Consider the following 17,870-nt stretch of genomic DNA (forward strand, 5'->3'; position numbering starts at 1 on the left):
GAAGGTAACTTTTAAAAACATAGTGTTACTAATACTAGTAGTAGCAACAGTGGTGGTGGTGGTAGTATGTATACTTTTCTCTTTGTAGTGCCTTCAGAGGTGAGAAGAGTGTATTGCATACATGGGACCTGAAATTTTATTTAGCTGTAAAATATTTATTTAGGGTCCTAGGAATTGAACTCAGGTACTCTGCCTATGCATACAGTACTACTTATATCTCTCCAACTTTAGACTAATCTCTTTAGCCTAGAAACATGGAGTCTTGAGTCATCAAATATTTGCTACTTTATTTGCTATTTTGTTGTGTATTATCAGCAAATTCCAATTGACTTCATAGAATTCCAATTTGAAAACACTTTATTTTGATTTAAATAAATCATTTATATGGGGTTTTGTTTACTGAGATTAAACATGACAAAGTTGTAAGTGTGATGCTATGGAAATTAAACAAGTATTACTCAGTATTTATGTATTTATCATACTATGCATGAATAACAGATAAATTATTTGCTGCAGAAACACGTATGTATATGCTTAAATGGTTTTTTCTTTCTTTCACCTATTTATCTATTCACTTTACATTTTGGTTCAGGCTGCCCCACTCCTCTCCCTTCAAATACAGACTCACAACTTCTTCCCTCCATGCCCACTCCTCTTCTCCTAAAGGACAGCAGGTACCTCCCACCATGGAGGAAAAGTGAGATGTTATGGAAATGTCCTGGATGCATATCTTTAGAGGAAATAGCTTTTATGTAGATGAAATAGAACCAAACAATAAGCAGGAATGGAAGATCCCAGAATCTCAGCATCCCAGAGCATAAACTTTGGCAGGCCTGTCTTCCTCTTCTTTCATTCTGCAACATATAAACCTTACAAGTATCACATAGATATGTAATGATATTTATATGGAAGGTGTGAGGAACACAGATCAGTTAATGAAGATCAATAAAGAAAGTCAACTGTCTTCCTTTAGAGGTAAGTTTGATCACATAATCAAAGTAAAATATAAATTTCTATTCATGCCATATTAAAGGATTGTATGTAATAATAAGTCATGAAAATTTTGTACCCTACAGGTATTATTGGATGTATATAGACATTTAAATCTCAGCTGGTTCTAGAGCTGTCTCTTTGTACAGAGAAATATACATCACCACATATTCATCATCTATCCTGTTGATCTTGTTATTCTCTTTCTTCTAGTCTGTAGGCAAGTACTTTAGAAAGTCTATCTTTGTCATCTCCGATATTTATCAGTTTGAAAGGAACCCATAGTATTTTTTTCCTTGTGAAAATATAGGCATAACCCATCCACCAGCATAACACATTTCTCATTTTCCATTCTGATGACAGAATATCCTTAAAATAAACACTCTAATTTAACAGTTTTTTCTATATTCCAATGTCTTTTAGCAGCCATAGGTTTTTGTTCATTATCATTTTAAAAATTTAAGGTTAACAAAGCAATATGCAATCTATCTCTGGGGGTTTTGTTGTCCTTTTTGCCTGTTAAGCATCTCCTTTAGATGAAATTAAGTCTCTCTACAATTGCCTGTCCTTTAGAATTATATGATATTACTGTAACATAGTTTATCTTATAATATGTAAAACACCTGTTTCATCATATTAGAGACATATGTTTGACTGTTGTCCATTTTAATTTATATATGTATTCCCATAATGAGCATAACTTCTAACCAATGAGTATTATCAGAATCAGCCTTCTCTGAAGCTAAGGCAGTTAGTTGTCCATTGAAATCCTGAATATATGTCTATAATATGATGCACAAATTCCAGTTTACCAGACTCTGTAAAATGCAACATAACCCTTTGCCAAATTTCATTTCTTTGAATACCTTTAATGTTACTTCCTGTAGGTACAGAGATTGGTTATATAATGAACAACTAGGCAGTGTTTCACAATTTCTTTGGCTTGTTATCAAGTGGTAGAGAATTCTTTCTTTAGGCCTTTACTGTTACCATGGTGGGTTTTTTTTTTTTTTTATAAAATTCTTAAGCTTCTCATAACCTTTCTTTTTAAAACTGGTCAATTTTATTATTACCTTGTGCCAGATAACCTTGCAGACCCATATGGGGTCTTATGTGTGCTTTATATATAATGAATATCTTCTATTTCTGATCATTTATTGTAGTTGAGTAGCCAGAGAAGTTAATTCAGAATCATCCTTAATAAGTTCAGCAGTCTCTATGTGTAAAACAACCTTTTCTGCATATTGAAAGTCAGTTACTATATTAAGAGACTCTTGAAAATCTGACAGAACCATGAGTACTGTATATAATTCAAATTTTTGAACCAAATTTTAGGAACTCTCAGCCAACTTACTTACATCTTCTGATTTATATGTTGTCTTTCTTGATTTATTAGCATCAGTGTAAAATGTAGGAGCAGTAGAAATTTAAATTTTTATTTATCATACAAGGGAGAATCCAATTACTTCTTTTTAAGAACTAAAGTCACTTGTTTTTAAATTATCTGTTCTTAAACTCTCCCAAGAAATTACATCATGCTTTTTGTCAATGTTCATCTTGTTCCCATAATGAGAAAATCTATGTATTAGTAAAAGGTACCACAATTTCAGCTGAATACGTTCCAGCTAATTGTCAAAGTCTCATTTTTTTACTATCAATTTAGATTTTCTCTATGTAGGTTTTAAATATCTTACTCTATTTATGTGATAAAAGTATCTATTATAAGATATAATTTTCTCTCTGTATAAGAATTCTTGTAGGGAAATGAGTAGAAGGTAATATAACTAAGATGTAGGCCAATTTTGGATTAATACAATCTAGATGAGTATCTTGTAGTTTCCTTTCTAGAAGCGCTAACTTCTCAGCTTTGGCTGATAATTTCCTTTGGCTATTTAAATCTTTATCACCTTGTAAGGTATGAAATAAACTGTTTAGCTCTTGAGTAGCGAGGATAATTAGAAGGCACACTCAGTTAATATCTTCCAATAACTTCTGAAATTCTTTAAGAATCCTTAATTGGTTTCTTTTGATTTGTACCTTTTGTAGCCTAACCTTTTTTGTTTTCAGTTTATTTATATTGGATATTTTCTTTATTTACTTTTCAAATGTTATTCCTTTTTCTGGTTCCCACCCACAGAAACCCCTTATCCTATCCCCCTTCCCCTGCTTCTATGAGGCCATCCCCCCACCCACCCACACACTCCAGACCCCCAACCCTTGAATTCCCCTACACTGGGGCATCAAGCCTTCAAAGAACCAAGGATCTCTCCTTCCATTGATGCCCTACAAGGTTATACTCTGTTACATATGAAGTTGGATCAATGGGTCTCTCCATGTGTACTCATTGGTGGGTGGTTTAGTTCCTGGGAGATCTGGGGTTTCTGGATGGTTGATATTATTGTTCTTTCTATAGGGCTGCAAAACTCTTCCACTCCTTCACTCCTATCCCTAACTCCTCCATTGGTGACTCCATTAAGGACCCCATTGGGGACCCCATACTCAGGCCAAAGGTTGGCTGTGAGCATCCACCTCTTTATTTATCAGGCTCTGGCAGAACCTCTCATGAGACAGCTATATAAGGATCCTATCATCATGCACTTTTTGACATCCACAATAATGTCTGAGTTTGGTGACTGTATATTGTTGGGGTCCAAGCTAGCTCCACGTTTGGGCGGCCAAAAATGTTGCAGCCCAAGCAAAATGTTGAGGCCCGGGCTGCCCTGCGTTTGGTGGCCTCTGTATCCCAGTCCAAGTTGCTGCTCCAGTCCGAGCGTCAGGGTTCAGCAAGAGAGAGAGTGAGGGCAGACTCGAAGAATGGAGACCAGACAGAGTATGATTCAATCCCGTTTATTCTTCAGTCTCTCTTCCTGGTCTAAGTCCCAAGTCTTGAGTTCCTAGTTCCTACTTCCTAGTGCCTCCAAGTTCCAAGTTACTTCTTCCATGTTCCAAGTGTCTAATGCCTAATTCCTACTCCAAGTTGTACTCCAAGTTGTACTCTCTGAAGTGTCTGATTCTCTGTCTTCTCTCTGCTGTGTCTAGTTCTCTCCTCTGTGTCTCCCTAATGTCTGATTCCCAGTTCTGTTCTGTCTCTGCCTTTTATATGTCTTACTTCTAAGCCACGCCTCTAAGTTACACCTTTAATCATACCCTTAGGTCTTGTCTCTAAATCTGATCTCTACACTTCTAAATCATACTCTTAAGTCACACACCTTTAATCTCACACACCTTTAATCTCACACACCTTTAATCTCAAGGTATCTAAACCAAGATTATCAGAGTGTGCTAAGATGTTGTAGGCTATTGTAATCCAAGTCACGTGTCAGAGTATATGGCTCAAGATGGCTACAAAGCTGATAGCTGCTTTCTGCTAAAAGTCAGCCCCCAACAGGTCCCCCTTTTTAATTTTTTTTTCAAATGGGAAGGCTGGGAAAACTTATGGAAACCGTGCCTGCCCTAGGTTGGAGCAAAGCACCCCAGACTTCCTTTCCCCTCCTTGGATACTCAATAGCCATTGGTTGAGCTTCTGTCTTAGGATGGTAAGGCCTCCCTTCTTTTAGGGGCAAGGGTCTCGGTATGCTCTCTTACCCGTCTTTGACTACCCGGTTTAGCATGTAAGTTATGGGTTAATCCTCGTCAGTCTTAATGACAGAGGTTTCAGAGTCCCCTACTTCCAGCCTGTAATAGTGGACCTGTGTGGGTTTCATTTGGATAGCATCTCATACAAAAGCCATCAGTTTGTTGAACCACATGGACCCAAAAGACAAGAGACTTAACAACGCCTGAATAGTTAGTGTGACAGCAACACTCTTTTTTAATGGCAACATATAACTTCCTCTATCAAAGGAATAAATCGTGTAAGCCTCTTCTATTCTGTTTATAAATGTCTTATATCAGAATGTAAATTTATAGAAATACAAAACTGATCATAGCTTTGATCTAAAGAAAACTAAGGAAATCCCTGTTCCTGCTCTAGTCAATCTCAAACCCCCAAAACAACTATAGTAACTGTGATAGTGGGTTTTCTCCTGGGTCTAAACAATTTAAATTTCCACTAAATCTAAAACAATCTAGTTCCCCACTAAATCATAAGTCAGGGAATCAAGAGTCCAATAGAGCCACCCTGGAGATTCAGGTGGTGATGTCTCCTTCAGCACTGATAACTTCCCAAGTCAGGTTTACTCATTGATCTGTTCCAGTTTGAAGGCAATTGTGAAGCATCTTCATGTTTCCTGTGAAGAAAAAAATGCGCTTCTCAGGGGGTTTCTCCTCCCTGGATTTGTTATTGTTGTCTATTTGTTTAATCAGTCTCTCCGGCAGCCAATGTGAAGCATCTGCAGTTTGGGAATATATGCAAACAGAACCTCTTCCCCAGATTCCAGATTCCAGTTAATGGGTCTTTCCAGAGGACTGTTGCAAAATTCTTTTGGGTATCAGGATGCCAGAATCTATCTGCAGCAGATTTTCCTTCAGAATCCAAATTTTAAAAATTTAAAATGAAGGGTGCATGATGAAGGATATTTCTGGTGGTTCCCTTGGTAAGGTACCATTCCCCCTTTTTAATTTTTTTCAAATTGACATTTAATAGTTTGGTGTGCCCTTTCTACCATACCTTGGCCCTGTGGATTATATGGAATACCCGTTTTATGTAGTATTCCCAATCTTTCACAACATTGGTGGAAACTGGAGCTTGTATAACCTGGGTCATTGTCAGTTTTTATCTGTTTAGGCACACCCAATACAGCGATTGTAGCAAGCATATGAGTGATCACATGCCTGCTTGCTTCTCCAGTTTGTAATGTTGCATAAATGAAACCACTGTATGTGTCTACACATACATGTATATATTTTTGCTTGCCAAATTCATTATAATGAGTAACATCCATTTGCCAGATACTGTTTGGTATCAGTCCCTTTGGATTTACACCCAAATGAGGAACTGGTAAAAGTTTAACACATGATTGACATTGCTTGACAATTTGTCTAGCTTGTTCTCTGGTAATTTTAAACATACATTTTAAAGTTTTAGAATTAAGGTGATGTAACTCATGAGCCTTTATGGCCTGATCCAAGTTAGATGGAGAATCTGATAAAGCCACTTTGGTGGGTAAGGCCTCAGGTCCCATATCTGGGGTTAATACTGTGTGGGTGGCAGAACTGAGGTCTAGTCCTGCACTTCCTGGTGTTGCTCAACTGAGTTCAGAGAGGGATTGTTGTTTGTTGGTGCAAAACTGACTGCTCCATAAGCCTGTTTTGGGTTGCATCGGTTTGGGGCCTGGAGCTGGCCCCTGTTCCCATTTCCCTGATTATGGGAAAGGGTGTTACCTTGTGCATCTTGTTTAGACTTACAATCACTAGCCCAATGCCTTCCACATTTGCAAATTGGGCAGAGGCCAGGCTGTTTTCTGGGCTGTCTCTGGCTTAACTCATTTTCTACCATGCAATCTCTTGCAAAGTGTCCAGGCTTACCACATTTAAAACATGTCTTTCTGTCTTTACTTGCCAAAAAAACTCTTATTGATTTTCCTTGCATAGCAGCTGCCATAGCTAAGCCCTGTTGGTAAGACGGACCTATGTTGGAACAGAGTGTGATATACCCTGTAAGGTCTGTCTTTTTCCTGTAAGGTCTAATGGCCACTTGGCAGGCAGAATTAGCATTTTCATATGCAAGTTGTTTCACATAATCTACACCTGCCTCTGCATTACCAAAAATCCTTCCTGCTGTTGTCATTAATTGATGAACAAAGTCAGAAAATCACTCTAAGTTACACCTTTAATCATACCCTTAGGTCTTGTCTCTAAATCTGATCTCTACACTTCTAAGTCATACTCTGAAGTCACACACCTTTAATCTCACACACCTTTAATCTCACACACCTTTAATCTCACACACCTTTAATCTCAAGGTATCTAAACCAAGATTATCTGAGTGTGTTCAGCTGTTGTAGGCTATTGTAATCCAAGTCACATGTCAGGGTATATGGCTCAAGATGGCTGCAAAGCTGATAGCTGCTTTCTGCTAAAAGTTGGCCCCCAACAGGATATCAGATGGATCCCCACATGGGACAGTCTTTCGATGGCCTTCCTTCAGTCTCTGCTCCACATTTTGTCTTTGTATTTGCTCCCATGTGTAGTTTTTCTTCTTTTTAAGAAGGATGGAAGCACCCACACTTTGGTCTTCCTGCTGCTTAAGCTTCTTGTGGTCTGTGAACTGTATCTTGGGTATTCTGAGTATTTGGGCTAATATTCAATCATCATTTAATGCATACCATGTGTGTTCTTTTGTGATTAGGTTAACTCACTCAGGATGGTATTTTAAAGTCCCATCCTTTTGCCTAAGAATTTCATGAAGTCATTGTTTTTAATAGTTGAGTAGTAGTCCATTGTGTAAATGTAACCCATTTTCTCTATCCATTCCTCTGTTAAAAGACATCTACATTATTTACAGCTTCTGGCTATTATAAATAAGGCTTCTTTGAACAAAATGGAGCATGTGGTCTTATTACATGTTGGAGAATATTTTGGGTATATGCTCAGGAGTGGTATAGCTGGGTCCTCAGGTAATGCTGTGTCCAATTTTCTAAGGAACTGCCAGACTAGAATGGTTATACCAGCTTGTAGTCCCACCAACAATTTCTAGAATGGTTATACCAGCTTGTAGTCCCACCAACAAAAGAAGAGTGTTACTCTTGCCAGCATCTGCTGTCATCTGAGTTTTTGCTCTTAGCCATTCTTACTGGTGTAAGGTTGTAGGGCACTGAGCTATGAGAGAAAACCAGGCGTCTGGTTGAACAAGCTTCTGATCCCCGGAGACCCTTAGGGATGGCAGGAGTTCAGCTCTGTTCCTGGTCCCCTGGCTTTCTCAGCTTCTGCCTTTCACATCCCCTATCACAGAGAAGTTGAGAGGTCTACGACCATCAGGTCACATAGGAATAGTGCCCCAGGCTCTCTTCCCATGCATATGAGGCATCCCCAAAACCTCAGACTAAGCCAATGGGGTTACCTGCTGCTAAAACCTTCACCTACCCCAAACTGTATATATTGAGCTTAATTGAGAAGTAAAGGCATGCGCAAGAATCATCCTATTGTTGGAGAGCTTCTGTCATGGACCCTTCCCTCTTAGCCAGCTAGCAGGCTCAAGAGCTGTAGCACTTCAGAACCCGCTGACTCTCAAGGTGTGCCCTCAGAGCTCTCCTCTCTTCACTACAGAGATGGCGACAGGCAGCAGCAGATCTTCCCCACTAGTGCTCTGCCCCGGACCATCCACAGGCAGGTACAGCAATAGTGACAGAGACAGCAGCTGTTTACATCCTATCTTCTGCTATGCTGGAGACTTTGTGGGACCCAGCTAGAGATGGTCCCCACATAAGGTAGAATCTCAGGGTTGTTTAATTTGCATTTCCCCAATGACTACAGATGTTGAACAATGCTTTAGATTCTTCTCAGCTATTTGATTTTCCTCAGTTGAGAATTCTCTTTTTAGCTCTGGTTCCTATTTTTTAATATGGTCATTTGGTTCTCTGGAGACTAACTTCTTGAGTTCTTTGTATATATTGGATATTATCCCTCTATGGGATGTAGAATTGGTAATGATATATTCCCAATATTTTGGTTGCTGTTTTTTCCTATTGACAGTGTCCTTTGCTTACAGAAGTTTTGCAATGTTATGAAGTCCCATTTGTCAATTCTTGATCTCAGAACATAAGCCACTGGTACTCTGTTCAGGAAGATTTCCCCTGTGACCGTGTGGTCAAGAGTCTTCCCTACTTACTCTTCTATTTATTACAGTGTATCTGGTTTGGACTTCAGTTTTGTACATGGAGAGAGAATGGAACAATGTGCATTCAAGTACATCCTGACCCCCAGTTAAGCCAGCAACATTTGTTGAAAATGCTGTGTTATTTTTTCAGTTTTTGGTTTTCACTCCTTTGTCAAAGATCAAGTTACCATAGTTACATGGGTTTATTTCTGGGTCTTCAAGTCTATTTCATTAATCTACCTGCCTGTCTCTGTAAGTATACTAATTAATAAAACCAGAAATGAAAAGGAAGACATAACAAAAAACCTGAGGAAATTAAAAAAATCATCAGATCCTACTATAAATGTATATAGTCAGTGAAATTGAAACATCTGGATGAAATGAACATTTTTTAAAAGAGATACCATGTGCCCAAGTTAAATTAAAATGAGATAAGCCATCTAAACAGTTCCATAAACTCTAAAGAAATAGAAGAAGTCATTAAAAGTCTCCCAACCAAAAAATAGCCCAGGATGAGATGGGTTTACTCATCAATTCTATCAGGCATTCAAAGAAGACCTAGCACCAATACATTTCAAACTGTTCCACAAAATAGAAACAGAAGGAGGCACAACCCTGTTTGTTCTATAAAGCCAGAACTGTGTTTATACCTAAACCAAACAAAGACCCAAGAAGTAAAGAAAACTTCAAACCAGTTTCTCTTATGAATATCAATTCAAAAATACTCAATAAAATTTGTTGGGGCCTAGGTTCAAGTCCCTGTTCGTGCGCCAAAATAATGTTGGGGTCCACACTAGCCCCATGTTGGGGCAGGCAAAAACGTCGCAGCCCAGGCAAAATGTTGAGGCCCGGGCCAACCCACGTTTATAGCCTCTTTTCATTGTTATTATATATGTGTTGACATAGATAGATGATAGATAGATAGATAGATAGATAGATAGATAGATAGATAGATAGATAGATTTATCTTTACATGTGTTCATGCTGTTCAGTCTATATAATGTTACTTGTATGTTTTCAGGGTTCACAATTAGGTATTGAATAACCAATTTGTATGCTTTTACCAGGTGAAGATTATTTCTCATGACCTCAGTATTCCTTAGCTGCCTATAGGTTTGAAGTATTGTGAGCTTTTCCTTATAAATGTTTGCACGTCTATTAGGCAGCTGTGTCAGTGAGGCTTTAAAGTAACTAAAAGTATATTAGGCTCAAATAAATAATGAGGCGCTGAATAGAACTATCAGCTCTTAAAAGCACTGTCTGTTTTTCTATGGGGCCTGGGTTCAGTTTTTAACATGTAGAAGGTGGTTCACTACCACTTCCCGGTATCTCCAGAGCCATAAAGCACATCTGCAGATGCTTTAGACATATATCCATGCCATGCACATATACATATAAAATAAATAAGTCTATTAAAAACATAGTGGTTGGAGAAATGGGCCAGTATTAAGAGTCATTTCTACTCTTGTCAAAGACACAACAGGTTTGAGTTGCAAAATCTACATACTGGCTCATAACCATGTGTTCCAGGGGATGTTGTGCCTTCTACTGGTCTCTCAGGGCACAAGTAACACACATTGGGTGCATATAGAGCACACAGACAGAAAGAAAGAAAGGCATCTATACACTATACACTATACACTATACACTATACACTATACACTATACACTATACACTATACACTATACACTATACACTATACACTATCTATAGTATATAGTATAGTATATAGTATATGTATAGTGTATAGTTTGTGTATAGTAGAGGTAAGAAGATAATTTTGGTAGCTGCTGGTTCTTGCCTTCATCATATTGACTTAACTTACTTCCTCAGATTTGATGGCAAGTATCTTTACTTATTTAATCTCCTCTCTAGGACAAGTCTTGATAGAAAAAGGACCTTAGATAAAACAGTAAGTTTATATCATGACCTTAAGTCATACAAAGAACAAACACAACAGAACATGTAAGTATGCATCTAAGATCCAGAAGTCTCATGAGAATAAAAGGCTCATGATATAATTCTGCTTAGTTATGGGAGCCTCAAGATACAATTCTGCTTACTATTGAAAAATGCTACACCATGGGTTGTTATGTCCAGGGTGGGAACAAATGTTAAAAGTCAATAGCTGGCACAACAGATACAGAGACCTGCTTTTGCAAGCCAGATGTAACAAGTTCCTTGCATATCATGCCTAAAGCAGAAAGGAATGAGGAATCCTCACAAAATTCCTTTTGACCTCCATACATGTGCCATGACCCATACCCCATAATGTAATTGTAATATATAATATAATATAATTAATATAATATAATAGTTTTATGTCACCTTGACACAAGTTATCTTAAAAGAGGGACCCTCAATTCAGAAAATGCTTCCATATGATCTGGAGGCAGGGCATTTTTTTTTCCTTTCTTTTATTTTTATTATTAACTTGATTTTTTACAGTACAGTCATTATCCCCCCTCAAGATCCACCCTCTCACAATTACTCATCTCATTCTTCCTCCTCTAGTCTCCAAGAGGATATCCTCAATCCCCCAACTCCCCAAGCCCCTACAATACCCACAGCCTAGCATCCACACTCCCTGAGGCTTCAAGTCTTTTGAGGGTCACTGAAGCCAGACCAGGCAGTTCTCTGTTGTACATGGATGTATTGAGATCCTCATACTAGATAGTGTATGCTGCCTAGTTGCTGGTCTGTATCTGAGACATCTCCAAATGTCCAGGTTAGTTGAGATGGCTGGTGTTTTTACGGGGTTGCCCTCCTCCTCAGATTCTTCCAGCGTATCTTTAATTCAACCACAGGGGTCTCCAACTTCAATACATTAATTGGGTGTCAACATCTACATCTGTCTCATTCAGCTGCTTGTTGGGTCTCTCAGAGGACAGCCATGCTAGGACATTGTTTGTAAGGACACATAGCATCAGTAATAGTATCAGGCCTTTGAGCCTCTTTTTGAGATGGATCCCAAGTTGGACCAGTCACTGTACTTCCTTTCCTTCAGGCTTTTTTCCATGTTTATCCCTGCAGTTCTTTTAGAAAGGAACAATTCTGGGTCAGAGATTTTGACAGTGGAATGGCAAAACCATCTCTCTACTTGATGTTCTCTCTTTTGACTGGAGGTAGACACTACAAATTCCCTATCCCCAGTGTTGGGCACATCATCTAAGGTCCTTTCCTTTGATTCCTGAGATTCTTTTACCTCCCAGGTCATAGGTACATTCTAGAGGGTTCTCCTACCTCTCACTTCAAGGTTGCATGTATCCATTCCTTCTACTGGCCCTCAGGGCTACTCTCTAATGCCACCCTCAATACCTGATTATGTTCCACTTTTCCCATCCTTGTCCCCTCTCCCACACAGGTTCCTTCTTCCCTCTACCCCTGTATGGTTTTCCTCTCCATCCCAAGTACAACCAAAACAACGCCAATTAGGCCATTTGCCTTGTTAACCTTCTTGAGTAATGTAAATTACATTCTGCATATTCTGTATTTATTGGTTAATATTCTCTTATTGGTGAGTACATACCATGCATATCATTTTGAGTCTGAGTTACCTCACCCAGGATAATATTTTCTTTTTTTATTGGATACTTTATTTACATTTCAGATGCCATCCCCTTTCCACATCCATCCCAGAAAAACCCTATCCCATGCCCCCTTTCGTTTTTGCACTTATACATTTTTAAAAATGTTAATCAAAGGCTTTATAAGTTTGGTATTGCTCAATCAGAAGTGTAACCTAATATCCAGCCTAGATATATCAACTATCTTTGACTGGTGAAGACACGTGAACATCTGCCTACATATCCTCCCTCTCTTTCTCTCTCTCATCACCTAGCTTCTCCTCTTCTTCTCCTCCTCTTCTTACTCCTTCTCTTCCTCTCAGTACTCCTCCCACCTTAGCTCCTCCTACATATCACCCTTCCTGTTAAAATAAAACTTTTCTCTCAAAATACAATTAGAGCATAATTATGCCAATTTGTATCAGTGAGGTACAAGAGAGTCCTAATACCTAGTCCATTATTTTGTTGACTAATAGAACCTCTGTCATGTCTCCTAACTAAAACACTTAGTTTTGGACTTGGCTTTTTTCTTGGCTTTAGAATTAATGTCAGATGAAAACCATCCACTCAAATCTTTTCTCTCAAAGTAAATAGCAAGGATTGGCTATGGGACTATAAGTTTTCAACCCTGTCAGAAATCCAGATTAACTGAGTTAACTAAAATTATGGGAAGCACAAAGCATAGCTTCTAAAACTTAGCCAAATTATAGAGATGGCTGAACACCTGGACACTCCCTATAATACAAAACGTTGGAGCATCTGATCTTCAGCCTTCTGTCCCAGGATCATCTGACAGACCTAGTGATGCGGAATTATTAAAAGCTGATTATTCTTTCTAGGCAGATATAATCAGTCTAGTATTCTGCAAGAGTGTCCTTTTCTGGACAGTAATTTGTCTGTAGATGAAAAGAGACAATTCTGGCCAAGTGGCTGTCTCACCACAACTGAAGTAACTCCAAAGATGCTCAATTTCTTCTTGGAACCCAATACAGGAAACTGTCAGGAGCAGACAGGTCTCTCTCCTTTTTTTGAGACAGGGTTTCTCTGTATAGCCTTGGCTGTCCTGGAACTCACTTGGCAGACCAGGTTGGCCTCAAACTCAGAAATACGCCTGCCTCTGCCTCCCAAGTGCTGGGATTAAAGGTGTGCGCCACCACCGTCCAGCAACAGACAGGTTTCTAATCAAAATGAACATTAATACAGAAATGTTTGTAACGACAATTCTGTGGAATTCTGACGTTTTGAAAACCAACTATCCATGTAAGTTAATCTAAACTGTTGTCTGTTAACTCCACTCAGCTATTAATAAAATATAGAAAACACCCTAACAATAAACTCAAAGCCATGAATTTGCTGTAGTACCTTAACTCACAGGGTAACCATCTCAGATCAGTTGCAAAAGTTAAAGAAGGACTGGGTCTAGGCCTTGTATTCCTAAATGTGTTATATAGGCACAATGCCTATGAGAGTATCAGTATTCCTCTCACTTTTATGTCAATAAGAAGCTTATACCAAAGAAACCCTTAAATTTGAAATCAAAGTAAATTTTGTACCATTTAAGAAATTATAACTTCATCTTGATAATAATTATCAATAATTATACAGATTTCTACCAATAGGTTATGGCTATGCAATAAATCCTAGCTAATCCTCTCTATTTCCAGAAAACCACTACTTTTCCCTAGAAAGACAGCCCAATATTAACCACCTTAGTCCCCAAGCCCAGAGAATAGGGGTGCTGACTCGTCATTAATGTCTTCAAGCTGATTACAGGTGTTGAGATATCAGAAGAGGGGTTGGGGGAGGAGTAAATTGATAAGCCTCTGACACTGTCTTCACTGCATCCAGTTGGAATTCTAGGACATCAGAGGTTTGAGCAAGTCTGCATAACTTGCTTGATGAATAGATACACCAAGGCTGTGTATTCTGCAATGTACAATTCCCAAAATAAATTTTAGTATCAGGATAATTTTTAGAGGGTTGACATTTTATTAATGATGTTGGTTCTAAAAGCTTTTCTTTTTTCCCCCTTTTTGAATATAATATTTACATTTAGAATTTTATATGCTTACCCCATTCCTACCACCACCTAGGAACCCCTTATCCCATCCTCCCTCCTCCTGCTTCTATGAGGCTGCACTCCACCTACTCCCCACTCCCACCTCCCCACCCTCAAATTCCCCTACACTCAGTGTTCAGCCTTCATTGGACCAAAGATCTCCACTCCCGCCTATGCCCAACAAGGACATCCTCCCCTACATATACAGCTAGAGTCATGGGTCCCTCCCTATGTGCTCCTAGGCTGGTGGTTTAGACCCTGGGGGCCTCTGGTTGGTTAGTATTGTTTCTCTCCTCGTGGGAGCATCCACCCTTTCGGCTCCTTCAGTCTTCTCTCTAACTTCTCCATTGGGAACTTTTGATCTGAATAATGGTTAGCTGTGAGTATCTGCCTCTGGGTATGTCAGACTCTGGGGGACCTCTAAGGAGACAGCCTTATCAGGCTGCTGTCAGCAAGTATTTTCTGTCATCCATATGAGTGTCTATTTTTGGTGACTGCACATGGGATGAATACCCACGTAGAATGGTCTCCATACAACATCACCTTAAATTTCTGTTCCACACTTTGTCTCCTTATTTGCTCCCTTGGGTATTTTGTTACTTTTTCTAAGTAAGACCTAGGCATCAACACTTGTTCTTCCTTCTTCAAAAACTTCCTGTGGTCTGTTAGTTGAATCTTTGTTGTTTCAAAATTTTGAGCTAATATCTGCTTATCAGTAAGTAAATACCATGTGTGTTCTTTTGTGATTGGGTTACCTCACTCAGGATGATATTTTCTAGTTCCATCCATTTACCTAAGAATTTCTCGAATTCATTATTTTTAATAGCTGAGTAATAGCTCCATGTGTAAATGTACCACATTTTTTGTATCCATTCCTCTGTTGAAGGACATCTGGGTGCTTTCCAAGCTTCTGCTATTATAAACAAGGCTGCTATGAACATAGTGGAGAATAAGTCCTTGTTATATGTTGCAGCGTCTTCTGGGTATATGCCCAGGAGTGGTATAGCTGGGTCCTCAGGTAGTGTGGTATGTCCAATTTTCTGAGGAACTGCCAGACTGACTTCCAGAGTGGTTGTACAAGCTTAAAAACCTACGGACAATGGAGGAGTGTTCCTCTTTCTCGATATCCTCACCAGCATCTACTATTACCTGAATTTTTGATCTTAGCCATTCTGACTGGTGTCAGGTGGTATCTCAGTATTGTTTTGATTTGCATTTCCCTGATGACTAAAGATGTTGTGCATTTCTTAAGGTGCTTCTCGGCCATTCGTGTTTCCTCAGTTGAGAATTCTTTATTTAGCTCTGTACCCCATTTTTAATGGGGTTATTTTGTTGTTTGGCGTCTAATTTCTTGAGTTCTTTGTATATATTCGATATTAGCCCTCTATCGGATGTAGGATTGGTAATGATTTTTTCCCAATCTGTTGGTTGCCGTTTTGTCTTGTTGAAAGTGTCCTTTGCCTTACAGAAGCTTTGGAATTTGATGAGGTCCCATTTATCAATTCTTGATCCTAGAGCATAACCATTGGTGTTCTCTTCAGGAACATTTCCCCTGTGCCTAGGTATTCAAGGGTCTTGCCCAACTTCTCTTCTATTAGTTTCAGTGTATCTGGCTTTATGTGAAGGTCCTTTATCCACTTGGAGTTGAGCTTTGTACAAGGGGATAAGAATGGATTAATTTGCATTCTTCTACATGTTGACCTCCAGTTGAGCCAGCACCACTTGTTGAAAATGCTGTCCTTTTCCCACTCAATAGTCTTAGCTCCTTTGTCAAAGGTCAAGTGACTATAGGTGTGTGGGTTCATTTCTGGGTCTTCAGTTCCATTGATCTTCCTGTCTGTCTCTGTACCAATACCATGTAGTTTTTGTCACTACTGCTCTGTAGTACAGTTTGAGGTCAGGGATGGTGATTCCCCCAGTAGTTCTTTTATTGTTGAGAATAGTTCTCACTATCCTGGGTTTTTTGTTATTCCAAATAAATTTGCAAATTGAATTTTTATGTCTATGAAGAATTGATTTGGAATTTTGATGGGGTGTGTGTTGAACCTGTAGATTGCTTTTGGCAAGATGGTCATTTTTACTAAGTTAATCCTGCCAATCCAAGAGCATGGGAGATCTTTCCATCTTCTGAGATCTTTGATTTCGTTTTTCAGAGACTTGAAGTTCTTGTCATACAGATTTTTCTCTTCCTTGATTAGATTCACTCCAAGATATTTTATATTATTTGTGGCTATTGTCAAGGGCGTCATCTCCATAATTTCTTTCTCTGCCTGTTTATCCTTTTAATAGAGGAAGGCTACTGATTTGTTTGAGTTGATTTTATATCCAGACAATTTGCTAAAGTCATTTATCAGCTTAAGGAGTTCTCTGGTGGAAGTTTTAGGGTCACTTATGTATACTATTATATCGTCTGCAAATAGTGAAATTTTGACTTCTTCCTTTCCTATTTGTATGCCTTTTACTTCCTTTTGTTGTCTAATTGCTCTAGCTAAGACTTCCAGTACTATATTAAATAGGTAAGGTGAGAGTGGGCAGCTTTCTCTAGTCCCTGATCCTAGTGGGATTGCTTCAAGGTTCTCTCCATTTAGTTTCATGTTGGCTGCTGGCTTGCTGTATATTGCTTTTACTATGTTTAGGTGTGTGCCTTGAATTCCTGATCTTTCCAAGACTTTTAACATGAAGAGATGTTGAATTTTGTCAAATGTTTTCTCAGCATTTAGTGAGATGACCATGTGGTTTTTTTCTTTGAGTTTATTTATGTAGTGGATTACATTGATGGATTTCTGAATATTGAACCATCCCTGCATTCCTGGGATAAAGCCTACTTGATCATGATGGATAATTATTTTGATGTGTTGTTGCATTTGGTTTGAGAGAATTTTATTGAATATTTTTGCATCAATGTTCATAAGAAAGACTGGTCTGTAGTTCGATTTCTTTGTTGGGTCTTTCTGTGGTTTGGGTATGAATGTAATGGTAGCTTCATAGAACAAATTGGGTAGTGTCCCTTCTGTTTCTATTCTATGGAATAGCTTGAAGATAATTGGTATTAGGTCTAATAGAATTCAGCACTAAAACAATCTGGTCCTGGACTTTTCTTGGTGGGGAGACTTTTAATGACTTCTTCTATTTTTGGGGGGTTAATAGGACTGTTTAGATGGTTTATCTGCTCCTGATTTAATTTTGGTATCTGGTACCTGTCTAGAAAATTGTACATTTCATCCAGATTTTCCAATTTTGGTGAGTATAAACCTTTGTAGTAGGATCTGATGATTTTTTTAATTTCCTCAATTTCTGTTGTTACGTCTTCCTTTTCAGTTCTGATTTTATTAATTTAGATACTGTCTCTGTGCCCTTTGTTTAATCTGGCTAAGGGTTTGTCTATCTTGTTGCTTTTCTCAAAGAACCAGCTTCTGGTTTTGTTGATATTTTTTATAGTCCTTTTGATTTGACTTGGTTGATTTCAGCTCTGAGTTTTATTACTTCCTGCCGTCTACT

Source organism: Arvicanthis niloticus, chromosome 29 (genome assembly GCF_011762505.2).
Source record: "Arvicanthis niloticus isolate mArvNil1 chromosome 29, mArvNil1.pat.X, whole genome shotgun sequence".
Classification (NCBI taxonomy): Eukaryota; Metazoa; Chordata; class Mammalia; order Rodentia; family Muridae; genus Arvicanthis; species Arvicanthis niloticus.